Source organism: Nuphar pumila, chromosome 10 (assembly GCF_984573655.1).
Source record: "Nuphar pumila chromosome 10, dmNupPumi1.hap1.1, whole genome shotgun sequence".
In the NCBI taxonomy this organism is placed as follows: Eukaryota; Viridiplantae; Streptophyta; class Magnoliopsida; order Nymphaeales; family Nymphaeaceae; genus Nuphar; species Nuphar pumila.
Genome location: NC_143258.1, coordinates 45808730 through 45832445, shown reverse-complemented (window position 1 = coordinate 45832445; position 23716 = coordinate 45808730).

The window sequence follows — 23716 nt, the reverse complement described above, 5'->3', positions numbered from 1 at the left end:
AGATTTTGGTTTGAATTACTCCACAACAACCATTTATTGTGATAACACTAGTGCTATAAATCTTTCGAAAAATCCTGTTCAGCACTCAAGAACTAAGCATATTGAAGTTAGACATCATTTCTTGAGAGATCATGTGTTAAAAGGAGATATTTCGTTAAATTTTATTTCCACTAAAGAACAACATGCCGATATCTTCACTAAACCTCTTAAAAATGAAAATTTTATGAAAATTAGGAGAGAACTAGGTATTTGCTCATTTTTGGATTTATAAAAATGCTGGTTTTTGAACAAAATCTCAAAATCGCACTATATTAGTCGACCGATAAAATTTTAGTCGACTGATGCTTTAAAATTTTTAGAATGAATCGCACCATATTAGTCGACCGATAAATTTCTAGTCGATTGATGTTTTTAAAATTGTTTTTTGAATGAGTCGCACATTCTTAGTCGACCGATAAAATTTTAAGCCGACTATTTTTTTTTTTTAAATTTTAACTAAAGGGACCCAATACCCCTTGGATTTTTTTTTAACACCCATTTTTTTTTTTTAAAAAAGGCATCGTTTCACTTCATTTTCACACCTTTTCGTTTTTCTAAAAAATGAAACCCTTAAAAACGAAACCCTCTATCTCTCTTTCCTCTCTCTCTTCCGAAAAACCCTCGGAGTGCCGTTCGATCCTATCCTTGCCGGGATTTTCATGCCGTGACCGAGAAATGCCGAAATCCTCTTGCAGTAACTGCCGCATCTTCAAAACACGCTGGAACCCTCTTGCCGTGATGGTGTATCTTCAGCCATTGCCGGAATCCCCTTGTGACCGCCTTCTCACCCGCCGTAAGCCACCGTATCCTCCTCTATTTCTGTTTCACAATGCCGAACAACATCTTCCTTCTGTCGAACGTCGTTTGGAAGCCGACATTCTTTTTGGTAAATCTGTTTTTTAACCATGCCTCGTTTGAAGTTTGCATCTGCAAAAGGTTTAGGTTCTCCTCCTCCTACACCTTCTTCAAGACATGGATTTTCTCTCAGATTACTCCGAAATCCTCTTTTATATGATACTTTTGGATCGATTTTTGCACTACCTATTCTACCAGGCTGAAATGTACTGTTTCACCTGTTTTCTCGTTACAAAATAAGAGAATTATTTCCAGGAATTTCACATCTTTTTTATGCTTGTGCAGATACCCTTCACTATCCTTTTTCTGATTCACTTGTTTTATACGAATTTACATTTTGATCATGAAACTGGAGTTCTGTCCTCTCTTGTTCGTGATGTTGAAATCGAGTTTGATTCTAAACTACTTGGAGAAATCCTAGAAATTCCATCTTCAGACACTCTTTTCAATATTGTTGAACTGAATGATGAGAGAATTTTTGAACACATTCTTCTTCCAGGTGAACCTCACTGCCCTTATTTCAAAAATACTAATCTTCAAACTCGTGCACGCATTGCTGGACGAATCCTTGCCCACAATGTTCTACCTAAAACTGGTTATTTTGATTACTATTCCACAGATCTTTCTACGACTCTTTATGTTTTATTTGGAAATATTTCTGTAAATTGGGCCAATGTGTATTTTAATAATTTGTGGAAACAAAAACCATTTCTTTCTTATGGTTGTCTTCTAACTCGTATTTTTAGACATTTCAAAGTTCCTTTAACAAGTGAAAAATATATTGAGCAAAAGGAGTTCTTTGATCAAACAATTTTTAAAAGAATGAAAATTAAATATCTGCCTCCTTTAAATGTTGATCAAATTGAACCATCTGATCCTACTGAACCCTCAATTTGTGAAGCCTCACCATCTTCTGCGACACCTTCATCTCAAGCAAAAAGAAAGACATTTTCTACAAGTCAAGACAATGATGAAATTTTGCAGCGACTGGAAGCATTGGAGCTGCATCAACGCACTTTTCGTGAAGATGTGACTCAACAACTATCTTCGATTTAGAAAGAGATTACTTCAATCAAGGACTTGCTCAACTCACTTTTCTGATCTTTAAGAAATTGAAGAATTCGATGAAGAATCTTTGAAGACTAGTGTGCAAATGTTAAATTCATTAAAAGTCTTAGATTCTTGCAAGAGCCTTACTTAGAGTGCATATTTAGATTGCATTTCACCTAAAAAGTCTTTAGAAAAACTTTTCTAAAAGAACCCCTCATGAAAATCTTTTTAGAAAACTCTTTTCTTAAATTTTTGTGTTTATTAGTCGACCAATAGACTCACCAGTCGACTAATCCTTTCGCACCATATTTTCTAATAAGTCATTTTTGTCAAATTAGTCGACCGAAGGTTTTATCAGTCGACTGGACAGAATGTCTGTTTTTCTGAAAATTAGCAGCAGTCGACTAATGGTTTTATCAGTCGACTGAACAGAACATGTGTTTTCTGAAAAAATTTAGCAGCAGTCGACTAATGCTTTTATCAGTCGACCAGACAGAATGTATGTTTTTTCAGAAAATTTTAGCAGCAGTCGAGTGAAAGGTTTTTCAGTCTACTGATGATATTATCAGTCGACTAATTTTATCTCTAGTCGACTAAGTTTCAAAAGTTCAGATTTTCAAACGGCTCGATAAACAGGTCAGTCGACCGACGATAACTGTCAGTCTACTAATAACTAACTATTAGTCGACTAACTAATGTTCCAGTCGACTAATTTTGCCGTTTTTCCTGAAACTTCAAAAAAGCATGTCTTTTCATTTTTCAAACGTTTTGATCGTTCAAAATGGACTATTTTGACACCCTTTCATACCCTCAACGTATGAAAACTTTCAACTATAAATATGAGTGCATTCTACACTAAAAAAAAATATCAAATCCAAATGAATTACTTCTTGCTTTTCACTCCTATTCATTCAAGTATTTGTTTTCTCACTCACTTGATATTTTCACTTCAGTTTTTCACTCAAATTCTTTTGAGAGATAGTGAATTCGTGAGTAGAGTATTTCAACAACCTCAAAAGCCAATTGCATCTCATTTACATTCAAAAGAAAGGCTCATAAGTTGTATTGTAAGTTGTTACTTATTTTCTGTAAAAGGAAGGACTCCTTGGTTTAAAGGAGTTGTTTGCTTTCAGTAGGTGTGTTACTGGAAGTGGGACCAGATTTGGTATGTATGATCTTGTAGTTACACAAGGTTGATAGTGGAAATCTCAAGCGGGTTTTGCTTGGGGACTGGATGTAGGTCGGGAAAGACCGAACCAGGATAAATTCTTGTGTTCCTTTGTGTGTTTGCTTTTCAAATTGCAAAATATGTTTATATTCCGCAGACAATTTTTAAAAGCACTATTCACCCCCCCCTTTAGTGCTCGTTGCCTCGATTCTACTGCACTTTCACCAGAACCCTAGTTCGGGACAGAGCCTCACAACTGGGCCACTTAGTTGGGTTAACACCCCCTACCACGTACTGCGGGCCACAATCCAAAGTATATCGGTAGGCGCTCAAGGATGTTGGAAAACCTTACCTTAGAACCGGAGTTGAGATTATATGCCACGTACCTCGGATTTCGGTTCGGGTATATCGGCATAACTGGATTGGACAAAGATGATCTGAACCTAGAGTTGGGATTAGGGTCCTACAACTGTTTTCAAAATGATGCATCTAGAGTCAGCGTTTTAGGGAGTGTTGTATGCGCATAAATGTTTATGCAGGATGTGATTGTTTGTATGTTACCTTTATTCCTCTCACATTTTTCCAAAAGTATTTTTCCAAATATCCATATTTCTCATCTTTTCCTTTATTTTCTCAAACCCTGAAGGATTTTCTCAAATATCCAATTTTTTTCAAAACTCTAGGTGGTTTTTCATTCTTCCATTCTACTGGATCTCGAATTTCCCGCTTCATTTTTATTCTGCCTACAATTTTCAAAAATCATATGTTTTCTCTTATTGGATTTTCAATCCTTTTGTCTATTTGCAAAATTCTTCATCTTATTTTCCCCGTGCATACCTTGATTATTGCAGTGAAAATTGTTTACCCACTTGCCTTCTCCTTATTCTAAATCCGTTTGCGGATTGTTTTTCCAAGAGATATCTCTTTCCTTCAAAAATGGTGTTTTCCTCGTGGTTGACGACCTCGCCTAGGTAGCAAGGCACATTTTCCGTTGTTTATTTCTCTTACAAAGAATGACAACACAATTGTCGTGATTTCAGTGGCGACTCCATCCCTAGTAATGGGATATTCTTTCAATTGTCTACCATATCGTCAATAATCATTTTCTCCCAATCCAAAATTCCCTCAAGGTCTAATCAAGACTTTATCCTGCAGAGAGCATCCGCAACATTTGATGGTTAGGACAAGGTCAGGAAGAAGAACCACATCACCTCAGCACTCCTTAACCTCAGAAGGAGAAATGGATCCACTCGGAAGTCAAGATCAGCAACAAGAGGAGGATGGCATAGACCCGCAAATGTATGCCATGTTCCGGAAGATGATGAACGAGCAACCCGAAACCAGTTCAGAAAAGAATCCATTCAGAGAGAAGTTCCACGAGCATAAGGATAAGAAGGCTTCCAAGAGGCAGGTTCAGCCAGAGGAAATTTCAGATGAATCAGAATCAGAGAAAAACACCGATGAAGAATATGAGGTGCCTCCGGCATTTCAGAAACATATCCGAGAACAAAGGAGGAGTCGCAAATCAAAAGGTCAAGTTGCAGAAGAGCTCTTGCAGACACAGTTCAAGGAATTGGCCAAAGTGGTTAAAGATCTGCAAGCCCGGGACAAGGGCAAGAAAGTCTTCACCAGCGAGGACTTCTATGATGGCCTCGAAGGGGATGATGATCTCGAAAACCTCCCCCATAAATTCATCAAGTTTGATGGTTCTAGCGACCCAAAAGCCCATCTCGCCACGTTCTTTGCTGAGTGCTCAAGGTTTAAGAGGGACAACAAAGCACTATTTTTATGCTTTCCCCGCAGTTTGGAAGGAGTCGCGGCCAAATGGTATGCGGAATATATCAATCCTATAGTACTGAAAGAGTTCGACAAAGTTGTGAATTTGTTCGTTGAACGATTCCTGTTCAATACTGAAGCACTACCAATGCTAAATCACCTCTGTAATCTGAAGCAGGTAGATAGTGAAAAAGCCAGGGACTTCATTCGCAGATGGAGAGAGACCTGCAACAAAATGAGGGATCCTATATCAGAAAGGCATGCTTTATCGCTGATCCTCAATAATTTTTTGCAACCTCTGAGAGGATTAATATCTACCTCACCCTCCAAATCTTTCATTGAACTCATTGAACAAGCCAAATGGCTCGAAATGGGAGTGGAGAATGGGGTCTATGAAGGCATTACCATTGCAAGAAACTGTCAAGATGCCAAAAAGAAGGCTCACTTCACTTTTTCATCCAAATCTTTCAATAATAGCAAAGGCAACAAGAATGATCATGGCAACAGTTTGGAGAGAATCAAAAGGCAAAAGGGGAAGGACATCAACAGTGATAAACCTCTCAAATCCAACCCTCAGCATAAGGAGAAAGATCAGGAAAAACAAAAGCGCAAGGACTGGAGAACTGATCGAGAATTCACCCCTCTAGATCAGACACTCGAGAGTATCCTCGAGTATATGCTTGCGAAAGACATTGTCCGGTTGCCTAAAGCCGCTGATCCTCCAGCAATTATGGGCATATTCAAAGAACAGTTTTGCAAGTTTCATCGAGCAGTAGGGCACGATACAGAAAATTGTTTCGTCCTTAAGAACATTGTTCAAGACTGCATTGACAAGAAGCTCCTCGTTGAAGATGAAAAGGAGGACTAGTCATCCTGACTAAGATTTTTTTTCACAATCATTCCAGAAGATGACAATGCCGACACTTTCCCATTTCTCATCTTGATTTTTCAAAAGAATAATGTAATCCCATTCTCTTTCCTTGATTTTAAAACATCAATAAAGTCATTGAATTTTTCAATAGCTTGGCGCCATCTTATTTGCTTCTTCTTCCTTTTCACAATGTCTCTCTTGTGAGGAATGATCTTGAGGACGTCTATCAGTCAAGAAGCTTGTCGCCTTACTCATCAATTATCCTTCTTTTATTTAAAATTTTCCTCCCTAGTCACACTGGGGCATTTTTTTTTTTGAAAATTTATCTTTATATCCTGTATGCAGGCCATATAAACCAATCTCTCATTTTGCATATATATGCACTCATTTGCATTAATTTTGCATTCATTTGCATCAATTTGCATTCAATCATATTCATTTACATTAAATTTACATCAAATTTCCCCTTCAAGTTAAGGGATAAACCTGAATCATTTTCCATAATTCTTCAATTTCGACCCTTGGGTCATTCAATTCTTTAATTTCGACCCCCGGGTCACCCAATTTCCAATTTTCAAATTACCAAATTCTCAATTTCGACCGTCAGGTCATCCAATTTCCATTCCCCATTCAGAATAAGGGAATAATCCTGAAACCATTCATAGAAGCGATCCAACTCTCTATAATGGTCTTTGTTCTTCATTGAACTGATAGTGTTCCAAGTGAACTGATAGTCGTTCTTCATCGAACTGATAGTGTTCCAAGCGAACTGATAGTCGTTCTTCATTGAACTGATAGTGTTCCAAGTGAACTGATAGTGTTCCAAGCGAACTGATAGTCGTTCTTCATTGAACTGATAGTGTTCCAAGTAAACTGATAGTCGTTCTTCATCGAACTGATAGTGTTCCAAGCGAACTGATAGTCGTTCTTTATTAAACTGATAGTGTTCCAAGCGAACTGATAGTCGTTCTTCATTGAACTGATAGTGTTCCAAGTGAACTGATAGTCGTTCTTCATTGAACTAATAGTGTTCCAAGTGAACTGATAGTCGTTATTCATCGAACTGATAGTGTTCCAAGTGAACTAATAGTTGTTTTTCATCGAACTGATAGTCGTTCTTCATCAAACTGATAGTGTTCCAAGTGAATTGATAGTCGTTCTTCATTGAACTGATAGTGTTCCAAGTGAACTGATAGTCGTTCTTCATCAGACTGATAGTGTTCCAAAGAACTGATAGTCGTTCTTAATTGAACTGATATTATTCCCAGCGAACCGATGGTCGTTCTTAATTGAACTGATATTGTTCTCAATGAACCGATGGTTGTTCTTAATCGAACTGATATTGTTCCCAGTGAACTGATAGTCGTCTACTTTGGAAAGGAAATGATAGTCTTCGTCACAGATGCATTAAGACGGATTTCAAATGCTCTCTTTCACCAAGAATTTTCAAGAATATTTTGTCAATTTGTCAATCAAATTATTTGTTGATTTCAAAATTTTATTGCACAAATCTTTGCCTCAGTTTACCTTCAGCATTACTTCCAAAAGAGTGAAGCTTTTGCGAAAAGAGATCCAAAATTCAAATTCTTTCTATTGGTCAACCAAAAGGATGAAGGATAAATCCTCGATATGGCCATCAAAGAAGATTCAATGTAACTGCAAAGCCATAGATGATTGATATTGATCGTAGTCAATGACACATCTTTAAAGACTATTCTTGTGAAAATGAGGAGGTGAAAATATCCTGAGCGCTAGAAAAAGAGAGAATTCACCCAAGCCTTGTCTCCTCGAAATCACCTAAGTTGCAATTAAATATCTGCAAAAGGGATCTCTCAATTGTCGTCAAGATGAAGGCAAATTAAGCGAGTAGACCCCCGAGGCCAAAGAAGATTGGAAACATCTCCAAGATGACAGAGTTTGTGACAGATCCTTTCAGAGAAAGTCCAAAGCACTGTCGAGATGAAGGCAGATGCGATGAACCTCCCGGCAATCCCCAAAAGATATTTAATTTCAGCTATCACCCAAAACCTCTAACCCATAAGCCAACATCGTCGAAGATGGATCGAAACATCTCCAAGTTGAAGGAGTTTGTGACGTACCCTTCCCAAAAAGAGAGCAAGAGAGGAAAAAGAAAGAGAGAAAAAGTCAAGACATCTCCAAAATGAAGGAGAATATAACCGAAACCCAAAAGAGCCAAAAGAGTGCAGAAAGATTATCAGGAGAGAAGCTCCCAAGATATCAAACTGCCAAATCTATCAAGAATTTTCTTTAAATTTGTGAAATTCTATTATCAATACTCTTTCATCAATTGCTTTCATAATATCAAATTCTCTTTCCTGTTCATATCAGGGAAATTGATAGCTTCCTTGAAGAAGGTCAATTGCAAGCAATTTGGATTCCCAATCTTGATTCTACGAAGTGAAGCTCGTTTGGAGGTAATACTTCAGATAGAAAAGGAGGGTTAATTTTGCAACAATATGCATCCTTTTCAAATATTTTGAATCAACAACCAAATTTTCAACATTTTGATGATATTTTCTAGCTATCCGACGTGAAGTGAGAGCTTGATGTCCGTTTTTGATACATCCTGACACCATTTTCAATCCCTCTTAAGGACTTGATTCCTTCCCTTCTTTGAGAGCATGAACTCTCAGCTTCACACACTTCCCTGTGTCCCCACTGTCCCACCATAGACAGTCCCATTTCGGTTCGAGGTCGAACTACCAACCATTTTCTCGCAAAAGGCCATTTCAAAAGCTATTTAGTCTCAGCAATGAGACGCCCAAGATTAATCACTTTTCAAGCTTTAGGGACCCCATGTTCCTTCCTTTTGCCAAACCCCTGTCGGATTTATTGTGCAAAATTCGAAGGTTCCATCATGGTCTCTTCTTTCGAGGATTCCATCCATTTTCCGCCCAATCAGGATAAAGGTACAAACCTGAACCTCATTTGATGAGGTATTCCATTTTCCGCCCAATCAGGATAAGGGTACAAACCTGAGCCTCCTTTGATGAGGTATTCTATTTTTTTCCGCCCAATCAAGATAAGGGTACAAACCTGAGCCTCCTTTGATGAAATATTCTATTTTTTCTGCCCAATCAGGATAAGGGTACAAACCTGAGCCTCATTTGATGAGGTATTCCATTTTCCGTCCAATCAGGATAAGGGTACAAACCTGAGCCTCCTTTGATGAGGTATTCCATTTTTTTCCGCCCAACCAGGATAAGGGTACAAACCTGAGCCTCATTTGATGAGGTATTCCATTTTCCGCCCGATCAGGTTAAGGGTACAAATCTGAGTCTCATTTCGATGAGATATTCCATTCCCCAATTAGGTCAAGGGTTAAAAACATGAGCTTCGTTCCATACAAGGTATTTCTATCCCATCCAGATTAAAGGCAAAAACCTGAACTTCACTCTCATAAAGCAAATCTTTTCTCTTTATTCTCCATTTCATATCTACCATCTTCCTAGGGCTAATTTCTTCATACCCAGTCAGATCCTTCTAACTGTGGCATTTCTTTTATATAGCCTAAATTTGGAGTGTTTTTCTTTGCCACTAAGCTCGACCACAAGCCGACTTAGTAGCAAAGAGGGGCATCTGTAAACACCCCAAATTTTCACTCACCTCCCTGACATTTCCACCAATCATCACATTTCAGTTCTTCGGAATCAATAAAAGGGTAAAATGGTCATGTTCTGAGATTGAACCTTGTAGAAAGTCCAAAATTTTATTTCTAAGTCTCAAAATTTCTCTATTTGGACTCAGAAATAGCTTCAAACTGCAAAATCTCAAAATCTTATTCTCGAAAAGAAGCTAGAATTTCCAATTTTGAATTCAGAGCGGCATTTCAGGAAACATGTCTTTGCATAGCATTGCATGAGCATTTCATATCACCGCACTGCACAACATGTCATTTTGAGATCCAGAACTCCTGATTTTCAAAATTGTCAATCCAGATTTGATTTCTAAACTTTTCAAAATTGATTTTCAAAACCCTGGGCCTTCAAAATTACCAATTCTTCCCATTTTACCCCCAGGACTCCGAATTACAAAAGTCTTCTCAAGAAAACGATTTGGATAGTTTTGACATTGATTTTCAAAATTTTGTTAGTTGAAAAGAAGGGGACACAATTTCAAATCCGTATGACCTTATTTCAAACTTTTACAAAAAGGGCTCCTTTTGAATTTTGAACTTCAACCTAGATCTTCTTCAGAACACGATTTTGAATTTTGGAATTCACGCCCCCTTTGGGCTCAGTGGAGAGGGTGCATTAAAGCACCAACCTTGCTCGCATCAATCCCAATTCGATCTAGGTGTGGATCGATTTTCATGAACCTTCGGAAGCCCGGATCGAAGGACGAAAGAAGCCGTTGGTAACCGGTCATTTCGGGATTTCCAAAGCTGCAGAAAAACACAAAATACACTTCTATCCCTATTGATTTCATTATAGTAATATCCTTACTCGATTCGTATGGTCGTTTTGAAGAAAGAGTTCATCCGAGGGATGGATTGAGCTATTCTCATAAAATGACACATATCAAAGGATGCTTCTTCTGCTTTCTTGATTATATTTTAGCATTCCATCATGTTCATGCATTAAAATAAGTTAGATTTATGTTTTATTTCATTTAAATAACATGTTCCATGAATTTATTTAATATTTCATGCATTAAGCTTCATTTAGGTAACTCTCTGCTTTTGTCAGTCAGTCCACACATCATTTTATGCATTTATTTTTCGTTAAAAATGTTGAGAAAATCATAGTATGCGCCCATAGTTGTCCCTAACAATCTGCCAAAAATTCAAAATGATTGAAATTTGTTTACTGCAGTAAAAGTTCAAAATGGTAGGTCAGGTTTTGTTACCCGGGATACGTTTTGAAAATTCATCTCCGACTTGTAAAATCGAGATCTCTCTCATAGTAGGTCCAATTCTCAATCCAAAAAATGTCTTGAACTCAGAATAATGTATAATATTTAATCTGATTTTCTCAGATTTTTATGAATTTATTTAATGTCTGACAAAAATCCGAGAGTTCGGGACACGTGTCAGAGCCTGATTTGGGCCTCTGAGACTTTGGATCGACTTAAGTCGATGGATTCTCTTTGGGTGTTGCTTCAAATCAGAATCTGTAAAAAGTGAATGTCATTTACGAGGTGTCCTCTATTTGCATCTGAAGTTTTATGATTTTTAGAATAGTCTTATAGCAGTTTCAGATTTTTCTTGTCAGTCTCTTGTTTTGTCATATTTGTCTATTCTGTTGATTTAGGTAAGTAATGTCACATTTGTATCTCTGTTCTTGTTGATCAAATGCCAAAATCATAAAACTGAAAGTTGTTACTGCATCTGTCAGTAGTTTCTCATTTAAATATCAGAAATGTTCATGGTCGGTTGCTATTGTTTTAGCATTTTTATATTAGATCAGGTCGATTTTACTTCCCTCAGAGCCAAATTCCTGTTACCGAACTCACCGTAGTTCAAATCCCGAGGCTGTAAAAGTCAAAAGTGTTCAATTTGAGGTCCTTTAGCAGTCTGCAAAATATCAGATGTTTCTATGATGTAATTTTTGTATTATCGCATTAAGTATTACATTTGGTTAGGGTCCATAGGTGAAATTCACCCATTTTAGGATTTTCTGTAAATTTTCGCATCCAAACCATGTCATTTCGTGAGTTTTAGCATTCTAGGCTATTTATCAGGATAGAGATATGCTTCATACTGAATTTGGTGTGATTTGAAATTCATTTGAGGATCTGTTTAGCCATATCATCAAAATAGGGCCCTGCGAGACCCTGATCCAAGCGAAAAACAAACAAAATTTATTATTTTTGATGAATAGTAGCATGTCAAAATTTTTATTTTATAGTTTTAATGTGTTTAGCAGCATGTCATCATGCCTCATACTACATTTCACCATCATTTGGTTTAATTCGAATTTCAAAAATCTCAATTTTACCAAAATTTCCTTCAAAAACCCTGATTTTAAAGGTGTAACTTCAAAATTAGGGGTATTTTGGTCATTTTGACCACAATTTTGAATTTCAAACTATTTCTTACTGAATTTCTTGCATTTACATCATTTCAAATATCAAGAAAGCATGAGAATAGGGTTTATATCCAACTAAGTCAAATAATTTCAGAATATTATTGGAAAATCTTGGAAAAACCCACATATTTGAGCTAACCCCATTTCAAGTTTGGCAGGGACATTAAAAAGAAGGAGCTGAAGTCTGTAATTTCTTTTTATTTCATTTAATTAATGATGTAATAATGTAAATTTTGGAATAAGAGATTTAATTTCTTACTTAGACTAGGATGCATATCATATAGTTTGAATTCCTGCAATATCCTGATTATGTGATTCATGCATTTTATTTCAAAAGCACTATGGATGTACACGAATGGCACGTGCACCAACTCTTAGGGAGTTGATGAACTCGGTGGAGTCCATATTTACGGCCCTAGTCGGAATGTGGACGAGACCCAAATTCAGCATCTTCCTACCAGTCACACTGAGCCTACACTCTTAGGCTATCTTCCAAAATTTCACTGCATATTCTCAATTTCATAAAATATTTTAGAGTTGACTAAGTAAATTATAAACATATTTACAGCCATAGTCGGAATATGTGATAATTTTGCTTAGTTTAATTCTAAAATTACATATTTTTCTGAAAAGAGGCTTTTACAAAATGACATTCATTCATATCATTTACATCATGAAATTACCGGTTTTTCTCATGGTTTTCTCAAGAAAATTTCATTCTCAAGAAAATCGATTTCTCAAGAAACTCTGAGAATTTTTTAAAATTGGTTTTCCCAAGTCAAGTTTTTCCACAGTTTTCCATGGAAAATGTTATTTTCTCAAGATTTTCAAAAGGAGTCTCTCGCCCTTCTCAAAGATCAAATTCGATTTCCCAGTGTTTCAAGGATATGATTCTTAGGATTTTAGTTTTCCGAGTGTTGATTTTCCATCTGCAAAGAATTTTCCAATGAATCTCAACCATTTTCCAAAGAAAGCTTTCAAAACTTGAAACTTTTCCTGACAAGCATCTTTCCTTCAAATGTTCACCCTTTTTCTAAGAATTACTTCCATTTTCCCAGGATTTTCAACCCTTCATGATTTTCTCACATCCTCAAAAACTTTCTTATGATTTTCAAATCCTTTTATCAGAGTTTTCCTGAGAGATTGATTTCCAATTTTCCTTAGAAACATTTTCCAACTCCAAAAGCATTTTCCAAGCATACATCATGTTTTTCCAACTTGCATTTTACAAAATCTCATAGCACATGCCTGAATTCTCTGTGCATTTAGGGTAGAACACGATTTTGATGATTTAACTAAGTCAAGCACATTTTTGGTCCTTGGTTCGATTACCCCTGTTAAAGGCGGCAGGGATGATCGAACCTCGTACCGACAGGTCGAGCCCCATCCCATGGATTTTCCCACTATTTTAAAAAATGGAGGCGAGTATTTCAAAACAATTTCTAAAATCCGATCAAGTTTGACTCGCGAAAGCATTTTCCTCTTTCTCTCTCGCAAGGGAAGGGAAGACGGAAAAATTTTGCGACGATAACACTTTCCTATTTGCTATAGTGATGGATGAGCTTACGAGATCAATTCAAGAAAATGTGCCATGGTGTATGTTGTTTGCTGATGATATTGTTTTGATTGATGAGTCTAGAGTTGGGGTTAATGCTAAGTTAGAATTATGGAGACAGACATTGGAAGCAAGAGGTTTTAAGTTGAGTAAGAGTAAGATAGAATATATGGAATGTCAGTTTAGTAAGCAACGAAGTAATGGTGTGAGTGTAGTAAAGCTTGGTGAGCAAGAAATACCAGTGGATGATTGTTTCTAATATTTGGGATCTATCATTCAAAAGTACGGAGAAATTGATGGAGATGTAAATCATAGGATAAAGGTTGGGTGGATGAAATGGAAAAGTGCAACTGGAGTGTTGTGCGATCGTAGAATGCCATTGCAGTTGAAGGGAAAGTTTTATAGGACGACTATTAGGCCCACTTTACTATATGGTATGGAATGTTGGGCTGCCAAGAGACATCATATTCAAAAAATGAGTGTAGCTGAGATGCATTTGCTTAGATGGATGTGTGGAAATACAATAAAAGATAAGATTTGGAATGAGGAGATACGTAAGAAGGTAGGTGTTGCACCCATTGAAAATAAGATGAGAAAGAATCGTTTACGGTGGTTTGGACATATTGGCGAAGGCCTAATGATGCTCCAGTTAGAAGGATAGAGAAATGGGAAAATATATTAGTTAAAAGAGATCGGGGTAGGCCTAGGAAGACTTGGATGGAGATGATAGGAAAGGATATGAATGCTTTGAACCTCACCGAGGACATGGCATTGGATAGAAATGATTGGAGGAGAAGGATTCATGTGGAAGACACAGAATGATTTTCTTTGTTGGTTCATATCGCCAACCCTAATTGTTTTGAGATGAAGGCGTAGTTGTTGTTGTATTCCCCATAGTTAGTTTTATGACTAAAATACCCTTTTCACCAAATTGTTCTAAAAACCATAAAAATGCATTTTGTTATGTTTGAAACACCTCAGACATGCCTAAATGAGTTGGTGATTTATTAAAATGAATAAATTGAATATTTTAATAATATCTTATTTATATAAATTTTTGAAATAACCATGTTACCCTTATTTGCCAGAAAAGTAAAATTAAGTGTGTAAAACACACACAATACATAATGAAAGCTAACAACTTATTTTTCACTCAAAATAAAGCTATTCCTTTATTTATTTTCTCTTAAAAATTTATAGGTTTTACACTTTATGTCAGGATAGCCAGGAAAAATTGCCAATAAGATAAAAATTGTAGTTGATCAAAATGTTTGAAATATGCACGTATGTGCAAAAGATATTCCCTCTTTTACCTGGAATATTACCTCCAATTAGGTTAACCTTATAAAATCTAGAATCAAATTCAAGTTGCTGTTTTCGGGTTTCTTCAAGGAAGCTATCCATTTCCTTGATATGAAAAGAGAGGAATTGTTCTCAGTTTCATAGAAGCAAGTGAATGAAAGGATATTGACAAAGAGATTTCATATAAGTGAAGACGATTCCTGACAATTTGGCAGTTTGATACCCGGGGTGCTCCCATCATATCTCTTTGCATTCTGTCGACACATAAATTTGATGTTGAAGCTCTTTTTGGGGTTTGGCAGGAAGTTCGGCTTATCAACCTTCAACTCGAAGATATTTTAAAATTTTCCTAGAAGAGCACGTCACATTCTCTTTCAACTCGGGGATGATCAGAGCCTTCCTTGTCCTTAGGGATTAGACTCTCATGTCATCCTTCAACTTGGTGACAATTGAGAATTCCCCTCTTACAAACATATTGTGTCTTTCTTGGTTAAAAATTTGTTTCTTGTAGCCCAAAGCAAGCACTTTGTAGGGAAAGTTTATCACATCAACCTTCAACTTAGCGATGATCCGAGTTGTCTTCATCTTTTAAGAGATCTAAAACTCTCATATCATCCTTCAACTTGAAGATATTTGAGAGATCACTTTTGCAGGTAATTCATTATGCTTGAATGTTTGGAGAAATGTAGTGGGTTCTATACCACAATATATTTTTGCTGCCTTATTGCCAGAAGAACTGCCTTTAACAATATTTCATTGTTATAGTTAATATCAATTCATTTCTGGCTTCTCAACATCATTGAATTTTTCCTTTGTCGGCCATACTAAGGATTTTTCCTTTATCCCTTTTAGTTGACCAACAGAAAAAGCTTGAATTTTTACTTCTTATTTCGCAGAAGTTTCACCCTTTTAAAGAGAATACAAAAGGTAGTTTAAGGTGATTTTTTGTGCGATGAATAACATTTTTTGAAATCCACAGGTATTCCTGGTAATAAATCTGGTGATCCTTTATGAAAGAATTGCTTGACATCAAATTGATGAAATCCTTGACTTGATTGGACCTCTCTCTTTCCTCAAAGAGAGGCTCAGGTTTAACCCTTACCTAAAAGGGGTTGAAAAAGACTCCTCTTTTTCCTAGAGAGGAGGTGTTTGCAAAATAGATCTTTCAAAGAAAAATTAAGTTTTCGTCAAAACTCCCTAATCCTAGGCTTCTCTTTTTTAAAGTGGCCAATAGTAAAGGTTGAAAAAGTATCATTGAGGAACAATTTCCATCATACTCTTTCTTGAAAAAAGGGATCCTCTATGAAGGGGGAGTCCAAAATAAGATAGCAAGGGGGCCACAAAGAAAATGAGCTACCGTCGAAACTCTCCCTAGCCAAAGGGTTCTTTTTGTAAAATTGGGTTGTTGTTTTACAAACGGTTTCGCGAAGAAACAAGTCCTTTAAAACTCTTCCTAGAAAAAAGGTTCTTGCGAAAGAAAATGATTGTAGTTGCAAAAGGACCGAGTTCCCTCAAACTCTCCCTAGAAAAAGGATCCTTTGCAGAAGATGATTGAAAATAATTAAAATATTGGGCTAGTTCAAAAATTGGTTAAACCCGAAGGTTGGATCTTTGAAAAGATTGGCATTGATAAAAAGAGATCAACCTGAAAGTTGAATTTTAAAAACCAACTGAATAAAAATCTCAACCCAAAAGTTGAATGAATTTGATAAACATCAGCCTGAAAATTGGATTGTAAAAGACCAACACAAAGCTGGATTTAAAAGACCAGCACAAAGATGGATTTAAAAGACCAGCATGAAAACATGATTTGAAGGACCGTCACGAGCACTGGATTTGAAGGACCAGCACGAGCACTGAATTTTAAAAGACCAGCATGAGCACTGGATTTTAAAAGACCAGTACAAAAGCTAAATTTGGTAAAAGGACCTACATAAAAACTAGATTTTAAAGGACCAGTACGAGCTCTATATTTTGAAGGACCAACACGAGCACTGGATTTTAAAGGACCAGCACGAGCACTGGATTTTGATAAAAAGACCAACCCGAAAGCTGAATTTTAAAAGAAGGACCAACCCAAAAGCTAGATTTGATAGAAGGTCCAACCCAAAGGCTGGATTTGACAAAAGGACCAACCCGAAGGCTGGATTTGATGAAAGACCAGTATAAAACTGAATTTGATGAAAAGACCGGTTTTGATAAAAGATGATCAACCTGAGGATTGATTTTGAAGAGGATCAATTTTGATAAAAGATGTTCAACCCGATGATTGATTTGAAAAGACCGATGCAAAGCTAGTTTTGACAAGAGAAGCTCAACCCAAAGGTCAAGTTTTGAAAATGACCGGTGAAAAGAAGTTTGACCCAAAGGTCAAATTTTAAAAAGGCCGGTGAAAGTTAGTTTTTGAAAAATACTCAACCAGAAGGTTGATTTTGAAAAGGCCGATGAAAATTGGTTTTAAAAAAGAAGTTCAACCCAAGGGTTGATGTTGAAAAAGACTGGCAATTTTGAAAGCTCTTAGTGATCATGATGGAGATTTTGCAAATTTTCAAAAAGGTTCACGATTTTAGGACAAACCCCTATAGGTAGTCCTATCACTTCTATGGATGATCTCAAAATTGTCCCTTGTCTTGAATGGGTAGGAAAGAAATTGATCAGAATATAATGAAAATTAATGATAAAAGAATCTCTAGATCCTGCTATATACACAAGATGATCCGGGCGAGGATAAAGTTTCATAATAAAAGATGTTCCAGTGTAGCAAAGAAAAGGAATGTTGGACCAAAGAGGGAAGAGTAAATAATTTTTGTCATTGAAGGAAGCGCTTTGAAGAATACAAAAGAAAACATAGACATTTAGGTATAAAACTTCTTTAAATATAGAGCATTGATAGGGTTTGGCAACTCCACCCCATCCGCATTGATCAGATAGTATGCATTATGGGATAGTGCTTCCTTAACCACATATGGACATTTCCAATTCTGTGACCATTTGCCATATGGGCGATGTTTGAGATGAGTTGTTGACCTGAGGACCAGATTGTTAACTCAGAATTTTCTTTCAATGACAGACTTGGCATACTTCCTGGCTATCCTCTACTGATAAGCTTGAGCATGTTCAGCTGCCTTGAGCCTTCTTTCGTCTAGTAGATCAAGTTATACCAACCTCTGTTGCTGATATTGATCAAGTGGTAGCTTTATAAGTGATGCAAATTTGAGACAAACTTTTGAACATGAAGAGGTAATACCACCTCGGTCCCATAAACAAGTTCTGCAAGAGTAGCATTGGTTGGAGTCTGAATGGTAGTTTGATATGCCCAAAGTGCATCATGGATTTTTTTATGCCAACCACGACCCATGACAATGGTTCTTTCCAAGATGCGGATCATGACTTTATTGGTGGCTTCTGCCTAACCATTCCCTTGAGGATAATAGGGGCTGAAAAATGGTGATGAATCCTGAATTTTGAACAAAAGGTCTTCATCCTTTCATTCTTGAAATGACTACCGTTGTCAGAAACAATATCATGCGATATACCGAAGTGACAAAGAATATTCTTGTGAATAAAAGAAACCACATCTCGACCTTCCATTGTACGAAGGCTAACAACTTCAACCCATTTTGTGAAATATTCTGTGGCAGCAAGAAAATATTTATAACCATTGGAAGTAGGAGGAGTAATTAGGCCCACAACATCAAAAGCTCACATGGAAAATGGCCATGAGGATATGACAGATTGCAAATAAGTGGCCGATGCATGAATGAAAGGTGTGTGCATATGACACTTGACACATTTCTTTACAAAATAACAACAGTCTTCTTGCATGGTTTTCCAATAATATCTTGCTCTAATGATCTGCTTGACAAAAGTTTGGTAACTAACATGGCCCCCACAAATACTCTCATGTGCTTCTTGAATAATTTCCATGGCTTCATCTTCGTCCAAGCAACTGGCATACTCAGTACTAAACCCTCTGCGATAAAGAACATCAGCAAGGATAAAATATCAGGCAAACATGCGTTGGATCGCTCGTCGCTCCCTTTTTGGCACTTCTAGTGGAAAATCTCAAGTTTCAATATAATGCTTGATGTCTTGATACCAAGGTTTGTTCTCTTGATCTGGCTGGTTTATTTGCATGGATGAGATGAAAGCAGGTTGATCAAGTTTGCCTACTTCAAAAGAACGACATGATTCCCTATCCTTAAAAGACATTATGGAGCCCAAGCTAGCCAGACCATCAACTACTTGGTTGAAATCCCTCTTGATGAAACTGGAATTCCTCAAAGCTATTAATAAGAGCTTAGACAATCTTTTGGTAAGGAATTAGATTTTGATCTTTCACTTGCCACTCAACTTTGACCTGGTTGATGACAAGTAGCGAATCACTGAAGACATGTACTCTTTTAACATTGAAATTTTGCAAAACTCTTAGACCTTGTATTAGAGCTTCATACTCGGCCATATTGTGAGTACACTGAAAATCCAGTTTGAGAGAATAAGGGATCATTTCCTTCTCAGGTGTGATTAATAGTATTCTGATCCCTATGCCAACCATATTCTTAGAGCCACAAAAACACATATTCCAAATTAGAAATTGCTGGACACTGTGGATGCATTCATCAGGAAAATCATCCTCTGTCTTTGCATCTTCTGTTAGGGGAAAATCTGTCAGTTGATCCGCAATTGCTTGGCCTTTAATTGACTTTTGAGAAACATACTCCAAGTTATATTGCATTAAAAGAAATTTCTATTTGGCAATCCGTTTACTGAGAAATGGTTGTTCAAGGATATATTTGAGAGGATTGAGCTTTGATAAAACCTTGACTTCGGATGCCAACAAATAATGTCTCAATTTTTGGCACATCCATACCAAAGGTAGGCATGTTTTTTTCATCTGAGAATATCTCTTTTCATAGTCAATAAAGGTTTTGCTCACGTAGTAGATGGCATGCTCTATTCGACTGCCTTCTTCATATTGCATCAAGAAACCCCCACAAGCAGTTTAGTTGATAGAGATATATAACAACAGACAGATTAAGAAGGTATTGCTTGATGCGCTCAAATGATTGATGACACTCTGACCCCCATTCAAATTTTACTCCTTTTCTTAATAAATGATTGAAAGGTTCACACCTCATTGCCAATTTGAAGATGAATCGATGAATGAACTAAATACATCCTTGGAGGCTGCACAATTCTTTAAGATTGGTCAAATGTGGCATATCAATAATAGATTTTGCTTTGGCAAGATTGATCCACCTCTATTTCTTTTTTGCTTACCATAAAACTGAGCAATTTGCCTGACTCTACCCCAAAAACACATTTTTGAGGATTGAGCTTTAACTTGTAGAGGATCAATCACTCAAAGACTTGACCAAGAACATCGATATGGTTTTCTTTTCCTTTGAATTTAATCAGGATGTCATCAACATAAGCATCCATAATTTTGTGCATTTGGTCATGAAAGATGATAACCATCGCCCTTTAATAAGTTGCCCCAGCGTTCTTAAGCCCAAATGGCATCACTGTGTAACAAAAGGTTCTCTAGGGCATGGTAAAAGGGATTTTTGACTGATCGCGAGCAGCTAGCTTGATCTGATTATATCTAGAATATCCATCCATAAAAGAAAACATGGCATGACCTGCCGTGCTATCGATTAAAAGATCAATGTTGGGGAGTGGATAATCATCTTTTGGAGTAGCCCTATTAAGATCTCTCAAATTAATGCATATTCAAACCTTGCCATTTTTCTTGGGAACTGCAATAATATTTGCCAGCCAGTCAGGATAATCAATGGCTCAAATGACTCCCGCCTTTAGCAAATCCTTAAGTCCTTTAACTTGAGGCTCAACCCGGGGATCCATCTTCCTTAGTTTTTGCTTGACCGGCTTGAAATTTGGCTTCAAAATAAGATGATGCTTAACCAATTTGGGGTCCAAGCCTGACATGTCTTCATAAGTCCAAGTGAAAACCTCTTGATGTTGCTTGAGAAAATGAATGAGCCTCTCATTCTCATCTGCATTTAGATTATTGTCGATTTTGAGGATCTTCGGATTATCTTCTGAACCAATATTTATATCTTCCATTGGATCCTAAACTAAAGACGATGGTTCATCTTGTTTCTGACTCTAAGCGAATTCTGGCAGTTCTTTAATGGTTGAGTCAAATTCTGCAGGTTCTTCTGACTACTCTGCTTTTTTGCTGATCTTCGTTCTTGCCTTTATCTGGTGGATCTTTGCCAATTTTGAAACAATTGATGGAAAATCTTTTGGGAAAAGATTAGGATTGACAATGAGCTTCCTTATTGTTTTGGGAGGCATTCTGAAAGACCTTGAAAATAAAAGAGAGGCTTTAGGAAAGAATACAAATCACAGAAGCCATGAAGAACAATAATAAACTACATAAAGATAAAGGAGATGGACACCCAAAATATAGAGAAGATTGATACTTTATTGATGAATAAGAATGAATGTTAACAAATGATTGGAGACAAAAGTGATAAACTAAGGAGAATAGAAAAAGGAATTGGGACTACATTGTCCCTATAAGGCAACAAAACAAAAGAAGAAAGCAAGAAAACATTGGCATTGCCACCCCTAATTTGCTCTTTTAACGAAAATGGTCCCTTTGTGAGACTCTCTGCCTGTGAACCCTAATCCTGCTTTCACTGGATAATGAACAGGGATGATGGGTCCTAGTCTACCATGTTTGTTCTTTCCCAGGCCTCTGAAAGGCTAATAGTCATGCTTCGACAAGAAATCGAAGCCTTTCTTGACTTTGGAAAATTGAGGAAACAAGGGATGATCTTTGAAGGTGTTATAGTCAATGCGCCCTCCAAGTTTGAAAAAGTGTGGTTCTTGCCATTAAACCATCGTTGTAGTATTCTCTACTGACTCTTCCAACTTCAGCATTTTTAGACTTTCACCGAGATCAAGTTAATCACCTTTCCTAATGTTAGGGATGTCATCTGTGAAAGTTGGGCAAGGAATCATTGGCTGCGGCAGTCTATCTTCGAGATCCTCACCTAAGACAGTAGTGATCATACCTCTTTTTGATTGCTTGATGCATTGATGAAGAGTAGATGATACTGCATTTGTGTTATGGATCCATGTTCATCCCAATAATAAATTGTACGTCGGCGGCACATTGATGAGATGGAAGAGGACAATATGGACAGAATAGTTGATAAAAATCTCTAAGAAAAACTTTCCTTTCGCTGTCTACCCATGACTGTCGAAACCATAAATAGTGATTGGATCTGACACATATTCTTTTTCTTTTATGCCCAAAGCCTTTACCGTCATTTTAGGGCAAATATTGAGGTTACTACCTCCATCAATCAACACATGAGGGACTATCATTCTCCTTGTCCTCACCACAATATATAGAGCATTGTTATGAAAAGTGTGAGGCTTCGATAAATCATCATAGAAAAAAGTTATAGGTGCATTGGTCATTGCTTGATTTACAATTTGTGCCATGTCTTCTGGAGTTGTGCCCGGTTTTACTTTGATTTTTCTCAGCAAATCATCTAGGACTTCTTGATGTTTCACATAACTATGAGCCAATTTAAGGATAAATACATTAGAAAGTGTGGTGATTGGATTTTGAAGGAGATTAGCACGTTCCTCTGCTGCTTCAAAAGTTCCTATTTTCTTCGTAGAGGTCTGCTTTTTTTGCCAAACTCCTTTGAAAAACTTTTTTGGCAAAGTCAGAGTCTTCTAAGTGATTGAGGTTGGTGCCTTAATAGGATTTGCCAATAAATTGATCCTGCTCAGGGTTGAGATGATATCAATCTTTTTAGGAGCAGACTGGGCTTGATGGAGGACCATAACCTGATGTTAAATAGTGATATCTTCATTGAAGCATGGCCAGATGTGCTCTTGTGGTTAAAATGATTGCTCTGTGGTTATTGCCACTAGGTGTTCGGGGAAAGGATTGGTGAAGAAACCTGGTTGACTCTCCTCCTCATCTTCTACTAGAAGGTTCTTATCAATGCAGTCTTGTACAATATTCTTGAAGACAAAGCAGTTTTTAGTGTCATGTCTCATTGCCTGATGAAACTTGTAAAATTAATCCTTCATTTTCCCCATAATGACAGAAGGATCATCCATTCTTGGGAGCTCCTTGGCCAGCATGTATTCCAAAACACTTTCAAGGGACTGGTCTAAAGGAGTGAATTCCTAGACATAACTTCAATCATCATGCTTCGGCTTTTCCTATGTTTTTGCTTTCTATTGAGGGCTCGATTGGAAGGGTTTATCGTTCTACTTGTAAATTTTTCCTTTTTGACCTCCATAGTCATTTCTATTGAAATTAGAACCTTTCGAGTTATTATTATTGTTGCCATTGTTGCCCCCGATGGTGTTTATCGAAAAGGTGAGATGCGCCTTCTTTTTGGTGTCGTGATTGCCTTTTGAGAAGGTGAAACCCTCACAAACACCGTTTTCCATCCCCATTTTGAGCCATTCTGCCCGCTTTGTTAATTCGATGAAGGATCTTGATGGGAAAGTAAAAATAAGACTTCTTAGAGGTTGAGTAAAATTGTTCAGGATGATAGACAGTGTATGCTCCTCTGAGATTAGGTTCCTCATTTTATTGCAAGTGGATCTCTACCTGCAAAAAGTCTTTTGCTTTTTCATTTTCTTTCTGCCTAAGGTTGCAGAGATGATTCAATGTTGGTAAAGCCGCAGTGTTGAAAAGGAATCGCTCAATAAATAAGTTAACAACTTTGTCAAAATCCTGCAGTTTAATGGGGTTGATATGCTCCGCATACCATTTTGCTACAGTACCTTCCAGGCTGCGAGGAAAGCATTTGAATAGGGCCCAGTTTTTTTTTTTTAATCGGTTGCCCTTCATAAAGAACATGGCTAGGTCGGCCTTGGGATCGCCAGTCTCATCAAACTTGATAAATTTGTGGAGAAGATCTTACAGACTGCCATCCCTCTCAATACCATCATAAAAGTCCTCACTAGTGTAGACCCTTTTGCCCTTGTCTCGGGCTTGCAGATCTTTGACCACATGAGTCATCTCCTTGAGTTACTGTTGG